Consider the following 12,540-nt stretch of genomic DNA (forward strand, 5'->3'; position numbering starts at 1 on the left):
GATAGAGCTGTGAGTCTTTAACATCCTAAAAAAACGTTTGCCCAATTCAGTCACAATAACGTGGGCCCTGGCCTTTGCCCTGACTCTATGTCTGCACTTGGCCTCATCCAACTCAGCAGCCAATGCTCTTAAGCACTGAGCAATCTCTCCTGCCTCTTCCTTCTGTTGCCAGTAGATGGCACCAAATCTCATTTTGAGAGCAAAACTGTGGTTGCCAGGAATCGAACTTCTGACCTTTAGAAGGGCAGCCAGGATTCTTAACCACTGAGCTATCTCTCGAGCGCTTCTTTCTGCATGCAAAAGAGGGCACAAGACCTCAGTGCAGATGGTTTTGAGCCATTATGAGGTTGCTTGAAATTGGATACAGGAGGAAGAAAGAGCACGAAATGCTCTTAAACACTGAGCCATCACTGCCACCCGTTTTTCTACTTCTTTACCTAAACCAGATGTACTCAATGATGTGTGGATCACATCTGCATTTTCCTAACATTTGAAGTACAGGGGTCTCCATGGATCTGTTGGCCATTCGTGTACCTTATAGAGGAGGTCTAGACAAATTGTTTCAATGGCTTTAAATTGGTTAAGCTTTTGTTGGTGTTTGTTCCTTTGTATGTCTTGGTTGTGAGTTCTTCTTCAGGCACATGAACATGCTAGTATTTTCTTCTTCTAACCATCTTGCCTTGCTCTGCTTGGTGGTGTCTCTGAAGCATGCTGGCTCATGGTGATAGAGCTGTGAGTCTTTATTATCCTAACAAAGTGTTTTGCCTGAATCAGTCCCTACAACCTGGGTCCTGGCTGTCTGTCTGCACTTGGCCTCATCAAACTCAGCAGGCATGCTCTTAACCACCAAGACATCTCTCCTGCCTCTTCCTTCTGCTTCCAGTAGAGGGCACCAAACCTCATTTTGAAGCAATTATGTGATGTCCAGGAATCGAACTTCTGATCTTTGGAAGAGCAGGCAATGCTCTTAATCACTGAGCCATCTCTCCGACCCGTTTTTCAACTTCTTTAACTAAACCAGGTTTACTCAATGTGGTGTGTGGATCACATCTGCATTCCCCTAACATGTGGAGTACAGTTGTCTCCATGGACCTATTGGCTGTTCATGTACCTGATAGAGGAGGTCAGGATAAATTGTTTCTCTGGCTTTAAATTGGTTAACATTTTGCTGGTGTGTGTAGTCCTTTGATTGTCTTGGATGTGAGTTCTCTTTAAGGCACATGAACATGCCAGTGTTTTCTTCTTCTAGCCATCTTGCCTTACTCTCCTTAGTGTTGTCGCTGAAGCACGATGTCTCATGTTGATAGAGCTGTGAGTCTTTAACATCCTAAAAAAACGTTTGCCCAATTCAGTCACAATAACGTGGGCCCTGGCCTTTGCCCTGACTCTATGTCTGCACTTGGCCTCATCCAACTCAGCAGCCAATACTCTTAAGCACTGAGCCATCTCTCCTGCCTCTTCCTTCTGTTGCCAGTAGATGGCACCAAATCTCATTTTGAGAGCAAAACTGTGGTTGCCAGGAATCGAACTTCTGACCTTTAGAAGGGCAGCCAGGATTCTTAACCACTGAGCTATCTCTCGAGCGCTTCTTTCTGTATGCAAAAGAGGGCTCAAGACCTCAGTGCAGATGGTTGTGAGCCATTATGTGGTTGCTTGAAATTGGATACAGGAGGAAGAAAGAGCACGAAATGCTCTTAAACACTGAGCCATCTCTCCAACCCGTTTTTCTACTTCTTTACCTAAACCAGATGTACTCAATGATGTGTGGATCACATCTGCATTTTCCTAACATTTGAAGTACAGGGATCTCCATGGATCTGTTGGCCATTCGTGTACCTCATAGAGGAGGTCTAGACAAATTGTTTCACTGGCTTTAAATTTGTTAAGCTTTTGTTGGTGTTTATTCCTTTGTATGTCTTGGATGTGAGTTCTTCTTTAGGCACAGGAACATGCTAGTATTTTCTTCTTCTAACCATCTTGCCTTGCTCTTCTTGGTGGTGGCTATGAAGCATGCTGGCTCATGGTGATAGAGCTGTGAGTCTTTATTATCCTAACAAAATATTTTGCCTGATTCAGTCCCTAAACATGGGTCCTGGCTGTATGTCTGCACTTGGCCTCATCAAACTCAGCAGGCATGCTCTTAACCACCAAGACATCTCTCCTGCCTCTTCCTTCTGCTTCCAGTAGAGGGCACCAAACCTCATTTTGAAGCAATTATGTGATGTCCAGGAATCGAACTTCTGATCTTTGGAAGAGCAGGCAATGCTCTTAATCACTGAGCCATCTCTCCGACCCGTTTTTCCACTTCTTTAACTAAACCAGGTTTACTCAATGTGGTGTGTGGATCACATCTGCATTCCCTAACATGTGGAGTACAGGGGTCTCCATGGACCTATTGGCTGTTCATGTACCTGATAGAGGAGGTCAGAATAAATTGTTTCTCTGGCTTTAAATTGGTTAACATTTTGCTGGTGTGTGTAGTCCTTTGATTGTCTTGGATGTGAGTTCTCTTTAAGGCACATGAACATGCCAGTGTTTTCTTCTTCTAGCCATCTTGCCTTACTCTCCTTAGTGTTGTCTCTGAAGCACGATGTCTCATGGTGATAGAGCTGTGAGTCTTTAACATCCTAAAAAAACGTTTGCCCAATTCAGTCACAATAACGTGGGCCCTGGCCTTTGCCCTGACTCTATGTCTGCACTTGGCCTCATCCAACTCAGCAGCCAATGCTCTTAAGCACTGAGCCATCTCTCCTGCCTCTTCCTTCTGTTGCCAGTAGATGGCACCAAATCTCATTTTGAAGGCAAAACTGTGGTTGCCAGGAATCGAACTTCTGACCTTTAAAAGGGCAGCCAGGATTCTTAACCACTGAGCTATCTCTCGAGCGCTTCTTTCTGTATGCAAAAGAGGGCACAAGACCTCAGTGCAGATGGTTGTGAGCCATTATGTGGTTGCTTGAAATTGGATACAGGAGGAAGAAAGAGCACGAAATGCTCTTAAACACTGAGCCATCTCTCCAACCCGTTTTTCTACTTCTTTACCTAAACCAGATGTACTCAATGATGTGTGGATCACATCTGCATTTTCCTAACATTTGAAGTACAGGGATCTCCATGGATCTGTTGGCCATTCGTGTACCTCATAGAGGAGGTCTAGACAAATTGTTTCACTGGCTTTAAATTGGTTATGCTTTTGTTGGTGTTTGTTCCTTTGTATGTCTTGGATGTGAGTTCTTCTTCAGGCACATGAACATGCTAGTATTTTCTTCTTCTAACCATCCTGCCTTACTCTGCTTGGTGGTGTCTCTGAAGCATGCTGGCTCATGGTGATAGAGCTGTGAGTCTTTATTACCCTAACAAAATGTTTTGCCTGATTCAGTCCCAACAACCTGGGCCCTGGCCTCATCAATCTCAGCAGGAATGCTCTTAACCACCAAGACATCTCTCCTGCCTCTTCCTTCTGCTTCCAGTAGAGGGCACCAAACCTCATTTTGAAGCAATTATGTGATGTCCAGGAATCGAACTTCTGATATTTGGAAGAGCAGGCAATGCTCTTAACCACTGAGCCATTTCTCCGACCCGTTTTTCCACTTCTTTAACTAAACCAGGTTTACTCAATGTGGTGTGTGTATCACATCTGCATTCCCCTAACATGTGGAGTACAGGGGTCTCCATGGACCTATTGGCTGTTCATGTACCTGATAGAGGAGGTCAGGATAAATTGTTTCTCTGGCTTTAAATTGGTTAACATTTTGCTGGTGTTTGTAGTCCTTTGATTGTCTTGGATGTGAGTTCTCTTTAAGGCACATGAACATGCCAGTGTTTTCTTCTTCTAGCCATCTTGCCTTACTCTCCTTAGTGTTGTCTCTGAAGCTCGATGTCTCATGGTGATAGAGCTTTGAGTCTTTAACATCCTAAAAACTCGTTTGCCCAATTCAGTCACAATAACGTGGGCCCTGGCCATTGCCCTGACTCTATGTCTGCACTTGGCCTCATCCAACTCAGCAGCCAATTCTCTTAAGAACTGAGCCATCTCTCCTGCCTCTTCCTTCTGTTGCCAGTAGATGGCACCAAATCTCATTTTGAGAGCAAAACTGTGGTTGCCAGGAATCGAACTTCTGACCTTTAGAAGGGCAGCCAGTTCTTAACCACTGAGCTATCTCTCGAGCGCTTCTTTCTGCATGCAAAAGAGGGCACAAGACCTCAGTGCAGATGGTTGTGAGCCATTATGTGGTTGCTTGAAGTTGGATACAGGAGGAAGAAAGAGCACGAAATGCTCTTAAACACTGAGCCATCTCTCCAACCCGTTTTTCTACTTCTTTACCTAAACCAGATGTACTCAAGGATTGTGGATCACATCTGCATTTCCCTAACATTTGAAGTACAGGGGTCTCCATGGATCTGTTGGCCATTCGTGTACCTCATAGAGGAGGTCTAGACAAATTGTTTCACTGGCTTTAAATTGGTTAAGCTTTTGTTGGTGTTTGTTCCTTGTATGTCTTTGATGTGAGTTCTTCTTCAGGCACATGAACATGCTAGTATTTTCTTCTTCTAACCATCCTGCCTTACTCTGCTTGGTGGTGTCTCTGAAGCATGCTGGCTCATGGTGATAGAGCTGTGAGTCTTTATTACCCTAACAAAATGTTTTGCCTGATTCAGTCCCAACAACCTGGGCCCTGGCCTCATCAATCTCAGCAGGATTGCTCTTAACCACCAAGACATCTCTCCTGCCTCTTCCTTCTGCTTCTAGTAGAGGGCACCAAACCTCATTTTGAAGCAATTATGTGATGTCCAGGAATCGAACTTCTGATCTTTGGAAGAGCAGGCAATGCTCTTAACCACTGAGCCACCTCTCCGACCCGTTCTTCAACTTCTTTAACTAAACCAGGTTTACTCAATGTGGTGTGTGGAACACATCTGCATTCCCCTAACATGTGGAGTACAGGGGTCTCCATGGACCTATTGGCTGTTCATGTACCTCTTAGAGGAGGTCAGGATAAATTGTTTCTCTGGCGTTAAATTGGTTAACATTTTGCTGGTGTTTGTAGTCCTTTGATTGTCTTGGATGTGAGTTCTCTTTAAGGCACATGAACATGCCAGTGTTTTCTTCTTCTAGCCATCTTGCCTTCTTCTCCTTAGTGTTGTCTCTGAAGCACGATGTCTCATGGTGATAAAGCTTTGAGTCTTTAACATCCTAATAAAACGTTTGCCCAATTCAGTCACAGTAACGTGGGCCCTGGCCTTTGCCCTGACTCTATGTCTGCACTTGGCCTCATCCAACTCAGCAGCCAATGCTCTTAAGCACTGAGCCATCTCTCCTGCCTCTTCCTTCTGTTGCCAGTAGATGGCACCAAATCTCATTTTGAGAGCAAAATTGTGGTTGCCAGGAATCGAACTTCTGACCTTTAGAAGGGCAGCCAGGATTCTTAACCACTGAGCTATCTCTCGAGTGCTTCTCTCTGCATGCAAAAGAGTGCACAAGACCTCAGTGCAGATGGTTGTGAGCCATTATGTGGTTGCTTGAAATTGGATACAGGAGGAAGAAAGAGCACGAAATGTTCTTAAACACTGAGCCATCTCTCCAACCCGTTTTTCTACTTCTTTACCTAAACCAGATGTACTCAATGATGTGTGCATCACATCTGCATTCCCTTAACATTTGAAGTACAGGGGTCTCCATGGATCTGTTGGCCATTCGTGTACCTCATAGAGGAGGTCTAGACAAATTGTTTCACTGGCTTTAAATTGGTTAAGCTTTTGTTGGTGTTTGTTCCTTTGTGTGTCTTGGACGTGAGATATTCTTCAGAAACATGAACATGATAGTATTTTCTTCTTCTAACCATCTTGCCTTGCTCTGCTTGGTGGTGGCTCTGAAGCATGCTGGCTCATGGTGATAGAGCTGTGAGTCTTTATTATCCTAACAAAATGTTTTGCCTGATTCAGTCCCAACAACCTGGGTCCTGGCTGTATGTCTGCACTTGGCCTCATCAAACTCAGCAGGCATGCTCTTCACCACCAAGACATCTCTCCTGCCTCTTCCTTCTGCTTCCAGTAGAGGGCACCAAACCTCATTTTGAAGCAATTATGTGATGCCCAGTAATCGAACTTCTGATATTTGGAAGAGCAGGCAATGCTCTTAACCACTGAGCCATCTCTCCGACGCGTTTTTCAACTTCTTTAACTAAACCAGGTTTACTCAATGGGTTGTGTGTATCACATCTGCATTCCCCTAACATGTGGAGTACAGGGGTCTCCATGGACCTATTGGCTGTTCATGTACCTGATAGAGGAGGTCAGGATAAATTGTTACTCTGGCTTTAAATTGGTTAACATTTTGCTGGTGTTTGTAGTCCTTTGATTGTCTTGGATGTGAGTTCTCTTTAAGGCACATGAACATGCCAGTGTTTTCTTCTTCTAGCCATCTTGCCTTACTCTCCTTAGTGTTGTCTCTGAAGCACTATGTCTCATGGTGATAGAGCTGTGAGTCTTTAACATCCTAAAAAAACGTTTGCCCAATTCAGTCACAATAACGTGGGCCCTGGCCTTTGCACTGACTCTATGTCTGCACTTGGCCTCATCCAACTCAGCAGCCAATGCTCTTAAGCACTGAGCCATCTCTCCTGCCTCTTCCTTCTGTTGCCAGTAGATGGCACCAAATCTCATTTTGAGAGCAAAACTGTGGTTGCCAGGAATCGAACTTCTGACCTTTAGAAGGGCAGCCAGGATTCTTAACCACTGAGCTATCTCTCGAGCGCTTCTTTCTGTATGCAAAAGAGGGCACAAGACCTCAGTGCAGATGGTTGTGAGCCATTATGTGGTTGCTTGAAATTGGATACAGGAGGAAGAAAGAGCACGAAATGCTCTTAAACACTGAGCCATCTCTCCAACCCGTTTTTCTACTTCTTTACCTAAACCAGATGTACTCAATGATGTGTGGATCACATCTGCATTTTCCTAACATTTGAAGTACAGTGGTCTCCATGGATCTGTTGGACATTCATGTTCCTCATAGAGGAGGTCTAGACAAATTGTTTCACTGGCTTTCAATTGGTTAAGCTTTTGTTGGTGTTTGTTCCTTTGTATGTCTTGGACATGAGCTCTTCTTCAGGCACATGAACATGCTAGTATTTTCTTCTTCTAACCATCCTGCCTTACTCTGCTTGGTGGTGTCTCTGAAGCATGCTGGCTCATGGTGATAGAGCTGTGAGTCTTTATTATCCTAACAAAATGTTTTGCCTGATTCAGTCCCAACAACCTGGGTCCTGGCTGTATGTCTGCACTTGGCCTCATCAAACTCAGCAGGCATGCTCTTAACCACCAAGACATCTCTCCTGCCTCTTCCTTCTGCTTCCAGTAGAGGGCACCAAACCTCATTTTGAAGCAATTATGTGATGTCCAGGAATCGAACTTCTGATATTTGGAAGAGCAGGCAATGCTCTTAACCACTGAGCCATTTCTCCGACCAGTTTTTCCACTTCTTTAACTAAACCAGGTTTACTCAATGTGGTGTGTGTATCACATCTGCATTCCCCTAACATGTGGAGTACAGGGGTCTCCATGGACCTATTGGCTGTTCATGTACCTGATAGAGGAGGTCAGGATAAATTGTTTCTCTGGCTTTAAATTGGTTAACATTTTGCTGGTGTTTGTAGTCCTTTGATTGTCTTGGATGTGAGTTCTCTTTAAGGCACATGAACATGCCAGTGTTTTCTTCTTCTAGCCATCTTGCCTTACTCTCCTTAGTGTTGTCTCTGAAGCTCGATGTCTCATGGTGATAGAGCTTTGAGTCTTTAACATCCTAAAAAATCGTTTGCGCAATTCAGTCACAATAACGTGGGCCCTGGCCTTTGCCCTGACTCTATGTCTGCACTTGGCCTCATCCAACTCAGCAGCCAATTCTCTTAAGCACTGAGCCATCTCTCCTGCCTCTTCCTTCTGTTGCCAGTAGATGGCACCAAATCTCATTTTGAGAGCAAAACTGTGGTTGCCAGGAATCGAACTTCTGACCTTTAGAAGGGCAGCCAGTTCTTAACCACTGAGCTATCTCTCGAGCGCTTCTTTCTGCATGCAAAAGAGGGCACAAGACCTCAGTGCAGATGGTTGTGAGCCATTATGTGGTTGCTTGAAGTTGGATACAGGAGGAAGAAAGAGCACGAAATGCTCTTAAACACTGAGCCATCTCTCCAACCCGTTTTTCTACTTCTTTACCTAAACCAGATGTACTCAAGGATTGTGGATCACATCTGCATTTCCCTAACATTTGATGTACAGGGGTCTCCATGGATCTGTTGGCCATTCGTGTACCTCATAGAGGAGGTCTAGACAAATTGTTTCACTGGCTTTAAATTGGTTAAGCTTTTGTTGGTGTTTGTTCCTTTGTATGTCTTGGACGTGAGTTCTTCTTCAGGCACATGAACATGCTAGTATTTTCTTCTTCTAACCATCCTGCCTTACTCTGCTTGGTGGTGTCTCTGAAGCATGCTGGCTCATGGTGATAGAGCTGTGAGTCTTTATTATCCTAACAAAATGTTTTGCCTGATTCAGTCCCAACAACCTGGGTCCTGGCTGTATGTCTGCACTTGGCCTCATCAAACTCAGCAGGCATGCTCTTAACCACCAAGACATCTCTCCTGCCTCTTCCTTCTGCTTCCAGTAGAGGGCACCAAACCTCATTTTGAAGCAATTATGTGATGTCCAGGAATCGAACTTCTGATCTTTGGAAGAGCAGGCAATGCTCTTAATCACTGAGCCATCTCTCCGACCCGTTCTTCAACTTCTTTAACTAAACCAGGTTTACTCAATGTGGTGTGTGGATCACATCTGCATTCCCCTAACATGTGGAGTACAGGGGTCTCCATGGACCTATTGGCTGTTCATGTACCTGATAGAGGAGGTCAGGATAAATTGTTTCTCTGGCTTTAAATTGGTTAACATTTTGCTGGTGTGTGTAGTCCTTTGATTGTCTTGGATGTGAGTTCTCTTTAAGGCACATGAACATGCCAGTGTTTTCTTCTTCTAGCCATCTTGCCTTACTCTCCTTAGTGTTGTCTCTGAAGCACGATGTCTCATGGTGATAGAGCTGTGAGTCTTTAACATCCTAAAAAAACGTTTGCCCAATTCAGTCACAATAACGTGGGCCCTGGCCTTTGCCCTGACTCTATGTCTGCACTTGGCCTCATCCAACTCAGCAGCCAATGCTCTTAAGCACTGAGCCATCTCTCCTGCCTCTTCCTTCTGTTGCCAGTAGATGGCACCAAATCTCATTTTGAGAGCAAAACTGTGGTTGCCAGGAATCGAACTTCTGACCTTTAGAAGGGCAGCCAGGATTCTTAACCACTGAGCTATCTCTCGAGCGCTTCTTTCTGTATGCAAAAGAGGGCACAAGACCTCAGTGCAGATGGTTGTGAGCCATTATGTGGTTGCTTGAAATTGGATACAGGAGGAAGAAAGAGCACGAAATGCTCTTAAACACTGAGCCATCTCTCCAACCCGTTTATCTTCTTCTTTACCTAAACCAGATATACTCAATGATGTGTGGATCGCATCTGCATTTTCCTAACATTTGAAGTACAGGGATCTCCATGGATCTGTTGGCCATTCGTGTACCTCCTAGAGGAGGTCTAGACAAATTGTTTCATTGTCTTTAAATTGGTTAAGCTTTTGTTGGTGTTTGTTCCTTTGTATGTCTTGGATGTGAGTTCTTCTTCAGGCACATGAACATGCTAGTATTTTCTTCTTCTAACCATCCTGCCTTACTCTGCTTGGTGGTGTCTCTGAAGCATGCTGGCTCATGGTGATAGAGCTGTGAGTCTTTATTACCCTAACAAAATGTTTTGCCTGATTCAGTCCCAACAACCTGGGCCCTGGCCTCCTCAATCTCAGCAGGAATGCTCTTAACCACCAACACATCTCTCCTGCCTCTTCCTTCTGCTTCCAGTAGAGGGCACCAAACCTCATTTTGAAGCAATTATGTGATGTCCAGGAATCGAACTTCTGATCTTTGGAAGAGCAGGCAATGCTCTTAATCACTGAGCCATCTCTCCGACCCGTTTTTCAACTTCTTTAACTAAACCAGGTTTACTCAATGTGGTGTGTGGATCACATCTGCATTCCCCTAACATGTGGAGTACAGGGGTCTCCATGGACCTATTGGCTGTTCATGTACCTGATAGAGGAGGTCAGGATAAATTGTTTCTCTGGCTTTAAATTGGTTAACATTTTGCTGGTGTGTGTAGTCCTTTGATTGTCTTGGATGTGAGTTCTCTTTAAGGCACATGAACATGCCAGTGTTTTCTTCTTCTAGCCATCTTGCCTTACTCTCCTTAGTGTTGTCTCTGAAGCACGATGTCTCATGGTGATAGAGCTGTGAGTCTTTAACATCCTAAAAAAACGTTTGCCCAATTCAGTCACAATAACCTGGGCCCTGGCCTTTGCCCTGACTCTATGTCTGCACTTGGCCTCATCCAACTCAGCAGCCAATGCTCTTAAGCACTGAGCCATCTCTCCTGCCTCCTCCTTCTGTTGCCAGTAGATGGCACCAAATCTCATTTTGAGAGCAAAACTGTGGTTGCCAGGAATCGAACTTCTGACCTTTAGAAGGGCAGCCAGGATTCTTAACCACTGAGCTATCTCTCGAGCGCTTGTATCTGCATGTAAAAGAGGGCACAAGACCTCAGTGCAGATGGTTGTGAGCCATTATGTGGTTGCTTGAAATTGGATACAGGAGGAAGAAAGAGCACGAAATGCTCTTAAACACTGAGCCATCTCTCCAACCCGTTTTTCTACTTCTTTACCTAAACCAGATGTACTCAATGATGTGTGGATCACATCTGCATTTTCCTAACATTTGAAGTACAGTGGTCTCCATGGATCTGTTGGACATTCATGTTCCTCATAGAGGAGGTCTAGACAAATTGTTTCACTGGCTTTCAATTGGTTAAGCTTTTGTTGGTGTTTGTTCCTTTGTATGTCTTGGACTTGAGCTCTTCTTCAGGCACATGAACATGCTAGTATTTTCTTCTTCTAACCATCCTGCCTTACTCTGCTTGGTGGTGTCTCTGAAGCATGCTGGCTCATGGTGATAGAGCTGTGAGTCTTTATTATCCTAACAAAATGTTTTGCCTGATTCAGTCCCAACAACCTGGGTCCTGGCTGTATGTCTGCACTTGGCCTCATCAAACTCAGCAGGCATGCTCTTAACCACCAAGACATCTCTCCTGCCTCTTCCTTCTGCTTCCAGTAGAGGGCACCAAACCTCATTTTGAAGCAATTATGTGATGTCCAGGAATCGAACTTCTGATATTTGGAAGAGCAGGCAATGCTCTTAACCACTGAGCCATTTCTCCGACCCGTTTTTCCACTTCTTTAACTAAACCAGGTTTACTCAATGTGGTGTGTGTATCACATCTGCATTCCCCTAACATGTGGAGTACAGGGGTCTCCATGGACCTATTGGCTGTTCATGTACCTGATAGAGGAGGTCAGGATAAATTGTTTCTCTGGCTTTAAATTGCTTAACATTTTGCTGGTGTTTGTAGTTCTTTGATTGTCTTGGATGTGAGTTCTCTTTAAGGCACATGAACATGCCAGTGTTTTCTTCTTCTAGCCATCTTGCCTTACTCTCCTTAGTGTTGTCTCTGAAGCACGATGTCTCATGGTGATAGAGCTTTGAGTCTTTAACATCCTAAAAAAACGTTTGCCCAATTCAGTCACAATAACGTGGGCCCTGGCCTTTGCCCTGACTCTGTGTCTGCACTTGGCCTCATCCAACTCAGCAGCCAATGCTCTTAAGCACTGAGCCATCTCTCCTGCCTCTTCCTTCTGTTGAGAGTAGATGGCACCAAATCTCATTTTGAGAGCAAAACTGTGGTTGCCAGGAATCGAACTTCTGACCTTTAGAAGGGCAGCCAGGATTCTTAACCATTGAGCTATCTCTCGAGCGCTTCTTTCTGCATGCAAAAGAGGGCACAAGACCTCAGTGCAGATGGTTGTGAGCCATTATGTGGTTGCTTGAAATTGGATACAGGAGGAAGAAAGAGCACGAAATGCTCTTAAACACTGAGCCATCTCTCCAACCCGTTTTTCTACTTCTTTACCTAAACCAGATGTACTCAAAGATGTGTGGATCGCATCTGCATTTTCCTAACATTTGAAGTACAGGGAACCATGGATTTGTTGGCCATTCGTGTACCTCCTAGAGGAGGTCTAGACAAATTGTTTCACTGGCTTTAAATTGGTTAAGCTTTTGTTGGTGTTTGTTCCTTTGTATGTCTTGGATGTGAGTTCTTCTTCAGGCACATGAACATGCTAGTATTTTCTTCTTCTAAACATCTTGCCTTGCTCTGCTTGGTGGTGTCTCTGAAGCATGCTGGCTCATGGTGATAGAGCTGTGAGTCTTTATTATCCTAACAAAATGTTTTGCCTGATTCAGTCCCTACAACCTGGGTCCTGTCTGTATGTCTGCACTTGGCCTCATCAAACTCAGCAGGCATGCTCTTAACCACCAAGACATCTCTCCTGCCTCTTCCTTCTGCTTCCAGTAGA

The sequence above is a fragment of the Chionomys nivalis genome, chromosome 1 (assembly GCF_950005125.1).
Source record: "Chionomys nivalis chromosome 1, mChiNiv1.1, whole genome shotgun sequence".
NCBI classification, from domain to species: Eukaryota; Metazoa; Chordata; class Mammalia; order Rodentia; family Cricetidae; genus Chionomys; species Chionomys nivalis.